Source organism: Phoenix dactylifera, unplaced genomic scaffold (assembly GCF_009389715.1).
Source record: "Phoenix dactylifera cultivar Barhee BC4 unplaced genomic scaffold, palm_55x_up_171113_PBpolish2nd_filt_p 001878F, whole genome shotgun sequence".
Lineage (NCBI taxonomy): Eukaryota > Viridiplantae > Streptophyta > Magnoliopsida > Arecales > Arecaceae > Phoenix > Phoenix dactylifera.
Window position 1 is genome coordinate 1 of NW_024069168.1, and position 9,759 is coordinate 9,759.

Below are 9,759 nucleotides of genomic sequence, written 5' to 3' on the forward strand. Positions count from 1 at the left end.
AAGCATCCAGATTTATCTTCCCATGAAAGTCTTCTACAAGCACAAAAGTTGATATCTGCATGCATGCCCTGATCAAAATACGAGGAGGTATTGCTTGTGGGCAAAAAGTGGTGAGGAATTGGTTTTGTGAAGAAAGTATGTTGGTGAATTAGTCATGATCATGGAGGCAAGCATGGTTTTGACGATGCTTATACGCGTCATCTTAGGATGCAAGTACGACGATGCTAATAAGCATCATGTATTTCTGCGTTTTTTAAAAACGCGTCGGGCTTTTTCTATAAGATTACGACAATGTTTTTGCACGTCGACTATTCTTGAGAATTACCAATGCTTAGTTAAAGAGTCGGCAACTTTTGGCGGTATGCCCTTTTTTCCCAACGCTTCTCCCTGGTGTCGGAAAAAAAAGCGTCGAGAAAGCCGATTTTCCTGTAGTGTATCATGTATCACATTTTTTTAGTTTTGAGATGATTGGATTATTAGAGTAGCTTGGGTGGTGGCAATAGTGGAGGTGGAGGAGGGTAGCATCGATGTAGGGGTACAAATGGATCGGGTCGAGTCGGGTTTTGAGTGATCCCGACCCGATCTAGTTTCTTGTTCGAATCCTAATTTTGGATCTAGATCCGATCCAATTAAATATCGAGTCGAATCAGGTCAGATCTACGGCTATAATTTTTGACCCAACGAGTCATTTGGGTCGGTCAAATTCATGTATAACCTAGATCCAACCCAAAAAATTCTGATTCGGATCATGTCGGATCCTGGTCAGAGTCCAAAATTAAAGGGGGAAAAGGACGTACTCACATCAGAAATTTTAAGTTTTTGAAACCAACGCAAGCCGCAGCTCAAAAGATCAGAGCTTTTAATAAGAAATCTGGAGAAAAGCCGATTGATACCCCCACTGAAGTTTTAAAATTTTAACACAAGCCCAGTTCAAGAAACCAGAACCTTCGGCCGGAAATAATGAGAAAAATAAGTAAATAAGAGGAGAAAACACATAACGACATAGAAGATCACCAAATTTTAGAACAATAGCAAAAACCCAGTTTTCCCAAAAAAAAATCACATCTTTGCAACAAGTATCGGCAGGGGTGGCGGCATGGGCGAAGGGGATGACGCCGGATTGGGTGAAGACGGAGAAATGAGATTAACCAAAGAGCTCTTTCCCAACCCCACAAATCCAAGTAGCAGTATCATGATAATCGGTGAAATGTTGGTCTCAGGATCTTATTTTAATTACTGAGTATAAAAATTTCTGTCGGAAATGTTTAGTTATTTATATTTACTAATTTTAAATATTTCTACGGTATTTTTAAAAATTACAAAAATAGCAAGGAAGTCCGAGGCCCAAGCCCGAGTAAGGGCCAGGATTGGGCCTTGGAAAGTAGGCCCTGAGGTTGGGCCGCAAAGGGTCCAGGTTTAAGTAAATTGTGTTCCGGCCCAAGCGTGACCCAGCCTGGCCCGTGAAGAGGTCCACGTAGGAGTGATCTATCGGAGCCACGTGTCATATAAGAGTATCATCGAAGGCACTGTAACCATCTCTTCGCATCAGGTGCATCGCACGTGCTCTCTTTGATATATAAGTACGGCCCAAATCAAAAGCAAGAGCCTCTCCGAGAAAGCCCTAGCAGCCGCTGCTACTCCCCTCTCGTTTCCTCTCTCGGCGCCGCGCTCTCTTCCGACCGATTCGCGCGAGAGAGGCGTGGTCCAAGATGAAGGTGATCCCTTTGAGCCTAACCATCAAAACCTAGTCCTGAATGTAGAAAAGTTCCTTTCTTTTTATTATTTTCTTGGTGATTTTTCTGACTAATTATAATACTTGGAGAATTTCTACACTATTTCGGCTTCTCTGATCTTTGTATTGCTATTTTTCCTTCTGAAATGCAGTTTAATATCGCAAATCCCACCACTGGATGCCAGAAGAAGCTGAGATTGATGACGACCAAAAACTGTGAGCGTCTTTTTAAATAAGAATTTTACATGTTATTGATTTGTTTATTTGGATTTTTAATCATCCTACATCTCGTTAGTTTTTTCGACCGTTCCTTGTGTAGTTTGATGGTTGTTATAGTTAAAGTTTCTGGATTTTAGTTGCAGATTGCCTAATTGTTAGGATATTGTAATAAGGAGGAAGGGTAGTATCTCTTTTTGGGTTTTTGATGGAAAAGTTGTGATCTTTTGCGGACTGGAAAGGAAGGATATAGAATGAAATGGTTGGCAAATCGTTGCTTGTGTTTCAGTTCTTTAAGGTTTCATTGCTTGGACTGCTAAGTATGGTGCATAATTAATTTGTTTGATGGTATGAATGCTTTTGTAATTGAATTTGTTGATGGCTAGTGATGTCAATTACACGAGCATTAAGGAAATGCCTTTAGGGGCTGTTTATAAATTTCCGTCAAGTGCTGTAGATAACCCTGAATTTTAGTAAATTTGTTGATGTTGCTATTTGAGTGGGATCACAAGAGCATGTGCCATATCACATTTCTTCTTTTAATGCTTACGCATCTTGCAACTTTGAAAAGTGTGAAGGAGTAATCTATTGGTTCCAAGGTTCTGCATGAATATGAAAATAAAGTTTGGGATGGTTTGTATTTTTCTATTCGAATCTGTTTGTATAGATACCTGTTTGTACATTCTAATGAATGTGGACTTGGAGCTTGTGAGAGAATCATGCATGCTTTTATTTTTTTGGTTTCATCATTCCCTCGACTTTCTCTTCGACTGTGTCTTTTTAATATGGTAAGCTGCTTTCTGCCATGGGAGAAAGGCTCTCATGCAAATAAAGTAGGGTTACAAAGTCAAAACCATGATTTGAAGATTCAGTGTAAATCCCATATGCATTTATATATTCCTATTAACCTAGTTTAGAATTTTAAAGTTTAATCATGAATTGAGAGCCATTTCAGTGCTAGTTTGATATGGTGGCATCTATGGAGTGGTTTTGACCCTTGATTCTTCCAGGTGTCCGAATTTATTTTGTTATATATGGTTTATTTTACATTATCGATGGTCTTCACTTGTAGAGTGGATATCCAACAGTTGTCTTGAAAATTTTAAGGGCTTTGTTTTTGTTGAATTATTACCTAAATGTATATTGAAGTTTGCTGCTGGAGAGGTCCATTAGAGATGGAGATTCAGCTTTTTTAAATATATCTTGTCCTTGAGTCATACCAATGATCTAATCTCATAAGATCATCTAGTAAATGATGCCTTTCTCTTTGTTGTTGATATTGAAACCTTCAATGAGTTACGGGTGCAATTAGTTCATAAAGTGCTGTTTTTATCGTTGTACAAGTGGTCCTAAGAACCAGATGCACTGAAGTCTTAACACCATGAGATGTATATCTTGCTTTTTTCTGGAACTTGTGTTCTTAATGAGAATTTGCATTTTTTTTTTCAAGTGTTTCATATGAGAAATGTGATGGTTAGGCAGATTAATCAACTGAAGTCTAGAGGTGCTTCTTAATGCCTATCGTGTTTGTTGTGCTGTCTATCTTTTTTGAGAAGCTAAAGTTTTATTTTGTTATATAGTTAAATCATTTCCTGATAAATATCGTGTTTGTGCTATGTGAGCTTTAGTTTTCTCTTGTTGGACTTATACTAAGGGTCTATTTGCTTGAACTGTAGTCTAAGGAAATATATATATAAATCTTTCCGTGTTCAAGTAAAATCTTTGCTTTTACACTCTTTGGTTCCTTCTAATAACTAATCACCACTCTAATATTTAATGACTTGAAAAAATGATATTATTGTTCTTCATTTATGCTGTCTTTTTGTGTGTAAGCAAATGATTTCTAGTTCACAAAGAGATATTTGTCCCCTATGTTTTGATGTTTAATTAAACAACTCAAAATGATTGGTTTTGTAGGCTCTTTCCTGCTGAAACAAACATGCACTAAGAGCTTAGATTGAATGCCTCTTGCAACCCTTGATACACAAAATTCATAAAGCTTCCACATTGTAGTCATATTGTACACGAGGTGTTTAAATAGAAGCCTTTTGTTATATTAAATTATGTGCTTATGTTTGCTGGGGCTACTCTGGATTTGATGGTGCCAGCCTGTAAGTGGAGCCTTATTTATGAACTAGTGGGCAGTGTCTATAAAACTTGCAAAATCCTTTTAGTAGATGCCTAGGAGCTGCTTGTGTTGTAGCAAATTGTATATAAGACTGCATATGGTTCAGGCATAAAACAGACAGCAGGCTTGCATAATATGACTTAAATCTGCAAAGCAAAATTTTGGAAGGAGGCATCACCAAGGAATAGTTTGCTGGTCAAATTTGCTTATGACAGGAATAGCTGCCACAAGCAGGAGCTGTGACAAACTATTCCTTGGTGTAAAGGCACCTTTTATGCCTACTCTTAACTTTTTATGCCTATTTTATACTTTTTATGGACAGAAAGGTCATCATCCAAACTTTATTCCCAAAAGTGGAGCCAGACAAAAATTGGCATAACTTGTGGCATAACCATCCCCATGGCCATAAAGTTTTCTATTCCCATTTTTCTTATTCTTGAGCCAAACGCAGCCTAAGAGTCTATTTCCTTTTGTAAATGAAATATAATGGGTCTTTATTTAGCCATGTATTTTGTTTTTGCCTTCCTTTGATATCTAGTAAGGTGTGGAGCGTTTTTTTCTAAAATTTAATGTCTTTTCCATTATGTAAGGTGAAACTCTTTTGAATTGATGGTGACCACTTATTACTGTAATTTTGTGTCATTTGAGGACTCCTAAGGGAAAATAGTAGGTGGAACATTTTAAGTTTATGAACATCTCTACCATTTTTTTTAGATATTTAAGGAAATGAATATAGGTAAGAAAATCAATCAACACTAATGGTTGTTTGGAACACCACAAAAATCAGGCCTTGCTGGTTGTGGAACACAAGTCAATTAAGAAGGCCTCACAAAAAGGATTGAACAAGAAGCCGCGGCTGACCATTATCCTTACACCAACCAATCAGCTATTAAAATGATTGACCTTGCATTGCTTAATCATTTAAGACTATCCTCTCCTCTGCCTGCCCCTCCCTTTTTTCCTCCTCTTCTTGCAAAATAGGCCCAAACAAAGACTTCCCTTTGTGCTAGGTTTGGCATTATATTGTTTATGTGCATAATTGATGTTATTTTTGGATCTCCTATTACAAATGGAATCAAATGGTGCATCTCAGAGGTCATAAGTTTGTTCTTACTTAGGTTGTGTGGATGTACAATGTTGTTTGCATTCAGTTGTAAAGTCAAGCATTAGTAATCGAGCTTAATATCTCTATAACTGTCAGGTACACCCTAATAAGCTCCTAGAAAAATCTATGCTTCAGAACTTGCACCATCATTGTGAAGTGGATATTTCAAGAGTCTGTTGTTCTAGTAGGTCTTTTTTATCTGGATTTGTTATCCATCAATTGATACCGGATAAGATCTTATCCTCCTATTGTTGTCCTGCAGTTCTATAGCCCTACATTACTTGCAAGTGTGTTCCCTGTTTTTCTTTTAAAAATTTTCTGTTCAATGATTATTTATTTATATTCTTGGGTAATGGTACAGTCGGGCCTTTTTCGACAAGAGAATTTCTCAGGAAGTTAGTGGAGATGCTCTCGGAGAGGTACAATTCAATCAGATGTCGCCTTAAATATGAATGATCATTGTAACTTTCACTTGACTCATTGTCTTCAATTGGAGCCTAAGATCATTCTAGTCATAGATACCTGCTATATTATACAGGAATTCAAGGGCTATGTTTTTAAAATCATGGGAGGATGTGACAAACAAGGGTTTCCCATGAAGCAGGGAGTTCTAACTCCTGGCCGTGTCCGCCTGTTGCTGCATAGAGGCAAGTGCATTTCAGTTACTTGGCTCAAGTTTTGACAGTACCATGTAGAATAAATAAATAACCATGATTCTCATATAACTAACACCTGTATGTTACCATATTTCGTATGGATCATTGGAGCCATGTAAACTTCCCTTCATAGTTTCCTATATTGCTTCAAGTGCAGGTACCCCATGTTTCCGTGGATATGGCAGGCGTAATGGAGAGCGCAGGAGGAAATCTGTTCGTGGCTGTATTGTTAGTCCTGATCTCTCAGTTTGAACTTGGTGATTGTTAAGAAAGGTGAAAATGATCTTCCTGGATTGACTGATATCGAGAAGCCAAGAATGAGAGGACCAAAGAGGGCCTCAAAGATCCGGAAATTATTCAACCTTTCCAAGGAGGATGATGTACGCAAGTATGTCAACACATACCGTCGAACCTTTACCCACGAAATCAGGTGGGTCAACTTCTGCTCTCATTATGTTTATTTATCCTTAGAATGTAATAGCTTTCTGTAGGTGACAGATTTTTATGCGTAACTTCTAAAATTAATTCTTTCCGTTTGCAATGGTCACAAGAAAATGACACCCCTGGACTACTTTCAAGTTGTTTGCATCATTTCTAAACTTTTATATTGACAAATTGTATTTCCAACACGGGCCTTATGGTGGGCGCTAGCCAATTTGCCCTGTTAAATTTCTTTTTTTAATGAAAAAAAGGAGAAAAGTTTGCTAACCACATTATTGTATATATTAATATTGTAGGAAAGAAATGCAGCAAGGCACCTAAGATTCAGAGGCTGGTAACTCCATTGACCCTGCAAAGGAAACGAGCCAGAATTGCAGAGAAGAAGAGGAGAATTGCCAAGGCCAAGGCTGAAGCTGCTGAATACCAGAAGCTGCTTGCCACCAGGCTCAAGGAGCAGCGTGAGCGCAGGAGTGAAAGTTTGGCAAAGAGGAGATCTAAGCTCTCTGCTGCCTCTAAGCCATCTGTTGCTGCCTAAAAGGCATGTTTGATTGAAGGAAAGCAATATGTGGACAGTGTGTTTCCACATGTTTGAGATGAATTTTGGCGTATTGCCTCTTATCTTATGTTTTTGGATTTTGCATTGGATTGAAATGTGTTCTTGATATTGAGTTCTGGACTCTCAACTATTTTAGGTACATTGTGTTATTTCTTTGATGCCATTTTTGCAATAATCATCTGAAGTCTTAAAATCAGAGGAGATAGTTGATGGTTAAATTGTTGCCCCTTTTTGACTGTAATGTTGCTGCTTGTCATGAAAGATGACAAAAAGCCTAGTTTGAGTGGGATCCAGTTGCTTGTGTCTGCATGGTAGCACAACGGTCTGCAGTGTATCAAGCGACTGCTCTCCTGGTGGAAACGGTCTCATTTAAGTTGGTCGTTGTTGAAATTTCTTCTGCATATGTTTTGCAACGTATTACCCATGGGCACTTTGCTTGTGATTGTGGAGGAGCAGAATCAGTGTCAAAAGGTAATTCTACTGCTCGTGAATGATTTTTTTTAATCCTGTGATTGATTAAATTATTGATTCCATATCCATTCATGCAGTATGTGGTAAATCGTTAACTGGAGAGTTTCTTCAATCGCTTGCAACTAGGGCTGGGCAGATAGGGAGCAGTTTGCACGCCAGCTTGTTTTGGATCGCTCAATAAGCAATTAAGCTGAGTTACTTTGTTTTGGATTGCTCAATTATGCTAGGTTTAGCTTGTTTGAGTTTGGCTTGATTAAGTTTAAAATGCAGACATGAATAATTTATATAAAATCAAATATCAGGTTCTTCTTTTCAAATAAATATTTATTTTATATTTATTGTTTATTATATATGAATGTGATTTTTATAAATACAATGTATTTTTATTATAACATTAGATATAACCAGAATAATTAAGTATGTAAATGAAGGCATTGAAATGTGCAAACTCTTCTCAATTTTTTTGTTATGTTTTGGTATTTTTGGTCATTTTTTTTTTGAATGAGCTATAGTGAACAACTTTTATATGGTTTGGTTCAACCTCAAACAAGATGGCACGAAGGCAATCTATTTACACCCATGTTAAGAACTATATATTAATACTCATGCATGAAATACTTTTTTTTTTCTTTTGAGGAAGGAAATAATAATCAATATAGTTTGATATTTTTTTGTCTTTCAAAATTAGGAGGGGCTGGTATCTCTTTTTCTTCCCAATTGCCATTCTTCATTCCTATTGAAATCAATCCTCCACCTCCCACTGAAGGGACGGCACCAGTCTTAGTATGTGACCAATCTGAAAGCAAGAATTTTTAGGAACATTAGGAATATTTTATTTTTGAACAGTAGAATTGTTTCCAAGTAATGTTTAATTGCTTATGTATTAATTAATATTCTATTGATTGGTCCAAGGCTATCGACAAATAAGATTTGTTTAAGTCACTTTATTTTTTTTTTCCAAGTCACTTCTTTTTTTTTTTAAGTATCAGGAATATTTCCATTTATAGGTTCGAGATCCATATCTATAAATTGAAAGATCCGAATAATCAACTCTATAATCATTTGTTAGAATCAATAGGTGTTCAAATCATTTATAGCACGACGACTAAGAGATCTTACCAGCTTGGCAAGGTGGTAGATTCTCTCCTTTATATCTACGGCTTCATTTTATAATTTTGTTATATGAACTTTTTTTTCTAGACATCGTCACCCTTCTTATTTTTAAGCCTCCACTAGGTTAAGTCACTTCCTAATCTGTTCCCTACTCTTTGTTGTTCTCTGCGTCAAACAACTAATGTCTACTTAGCCTTGTTGATAGCAGAGTTGATTCATGCTAGGTATAAGCATAAGATATGTCAATATAATTATCATTTTTAGTGCATTTCAAATTTTCAAATTCAAATTTGAAATGCACGAGAAATAGTAATTGTGGTTGTAGTTTATGAACCAAATCTGCTATCATTTATTTGTGGCATCATATGTTGTGATTGTAGCTGATATGAATCAAATCTGCTGTCACTTATTTATGGCATCGCAGGAACTATTTATTTATGAGGCTTCAACCATGGAGACCTTAGCGCTGCACCTTCCATTTGCTACTGCATGCTCCGCGCTCTGTTCGCTCTCTTCTGCAAGCAGCAGCGGAGAAAGTGGTCCTTCGCTCCGCCGAAACGTGGTCCTTCTCTGGTGTTTGTTTATGAATTCCTAAGCCTATCCTCATCTCTATGTGAAGAAAATAGTCCGGCATCTTCACCTTTTCTACGTGGCCTCCTCTATTTTATTTTATTTTATTTTATTTTATTTATTTTTGAGACTGATATATTATATATAGCGGGTACGGATACATTCAAAACAGTCAAAAGATAATAAGTCCTGGAGCGCACCGAGTAATCCCCTTTCCTTCAGCCAAAGCATCTCTCCAAAATGATTAGCCACATAAAAGGCTATTCAATCTGTTACCCACCATTCACTATAACCCGGATATCTCTAAGCAGCGGGTGGTTATTGCCCACCCTTCCCACATTCTGCTGGATCCAACCAATAACTATTACCGAATCACCCTTAAGCACTATAGCACTAGCTTGCAACACGCGTCAAGTATAACTCAAGTCGGTTTAAGCTGCGCTCAACTCTGCCACGAGATCTAGACGTCAAAGATCTGGCAACCACCGCCCGCAATCACCTTGGAGTCCGAACATCCGATGATAAAGCTAGCCCCTCTCCTACTCTCGCCATCCAGTACACATCCATCAAAATTTATCGTGAGGAAGCTCGAGGTTGGGGGCTCCCAGGTGAAGAACACTCTACGAGATGCTCTACGAGCAAGAGAAGAGCTTTAGGTGTTCCAAGCTATTAAAGGTCCATCCAACAGATGTGACTAAATAATCTCAGCTGCCTGGCTCCGGGCTCTCTCGACAACGAACCTCGGTTGGGAGCAACTCTCACCAAACGTTC

The 9,759-nt window shown here is 37.7% G+C and overlaps 1 pseudogene; it reads left to right on the plus strand.

Annotated features, from left to right (window-relative positions):
* Positions 1–1,878: 1,878 nt before the first annotated feature.
* Positions 1,879–7,050, plus strand: LOC120109170 (annotated as a pseudogene).
* The last annotated feature ends 2,709 nt before the right edge of the window (positions 7,051–9,759 follow it).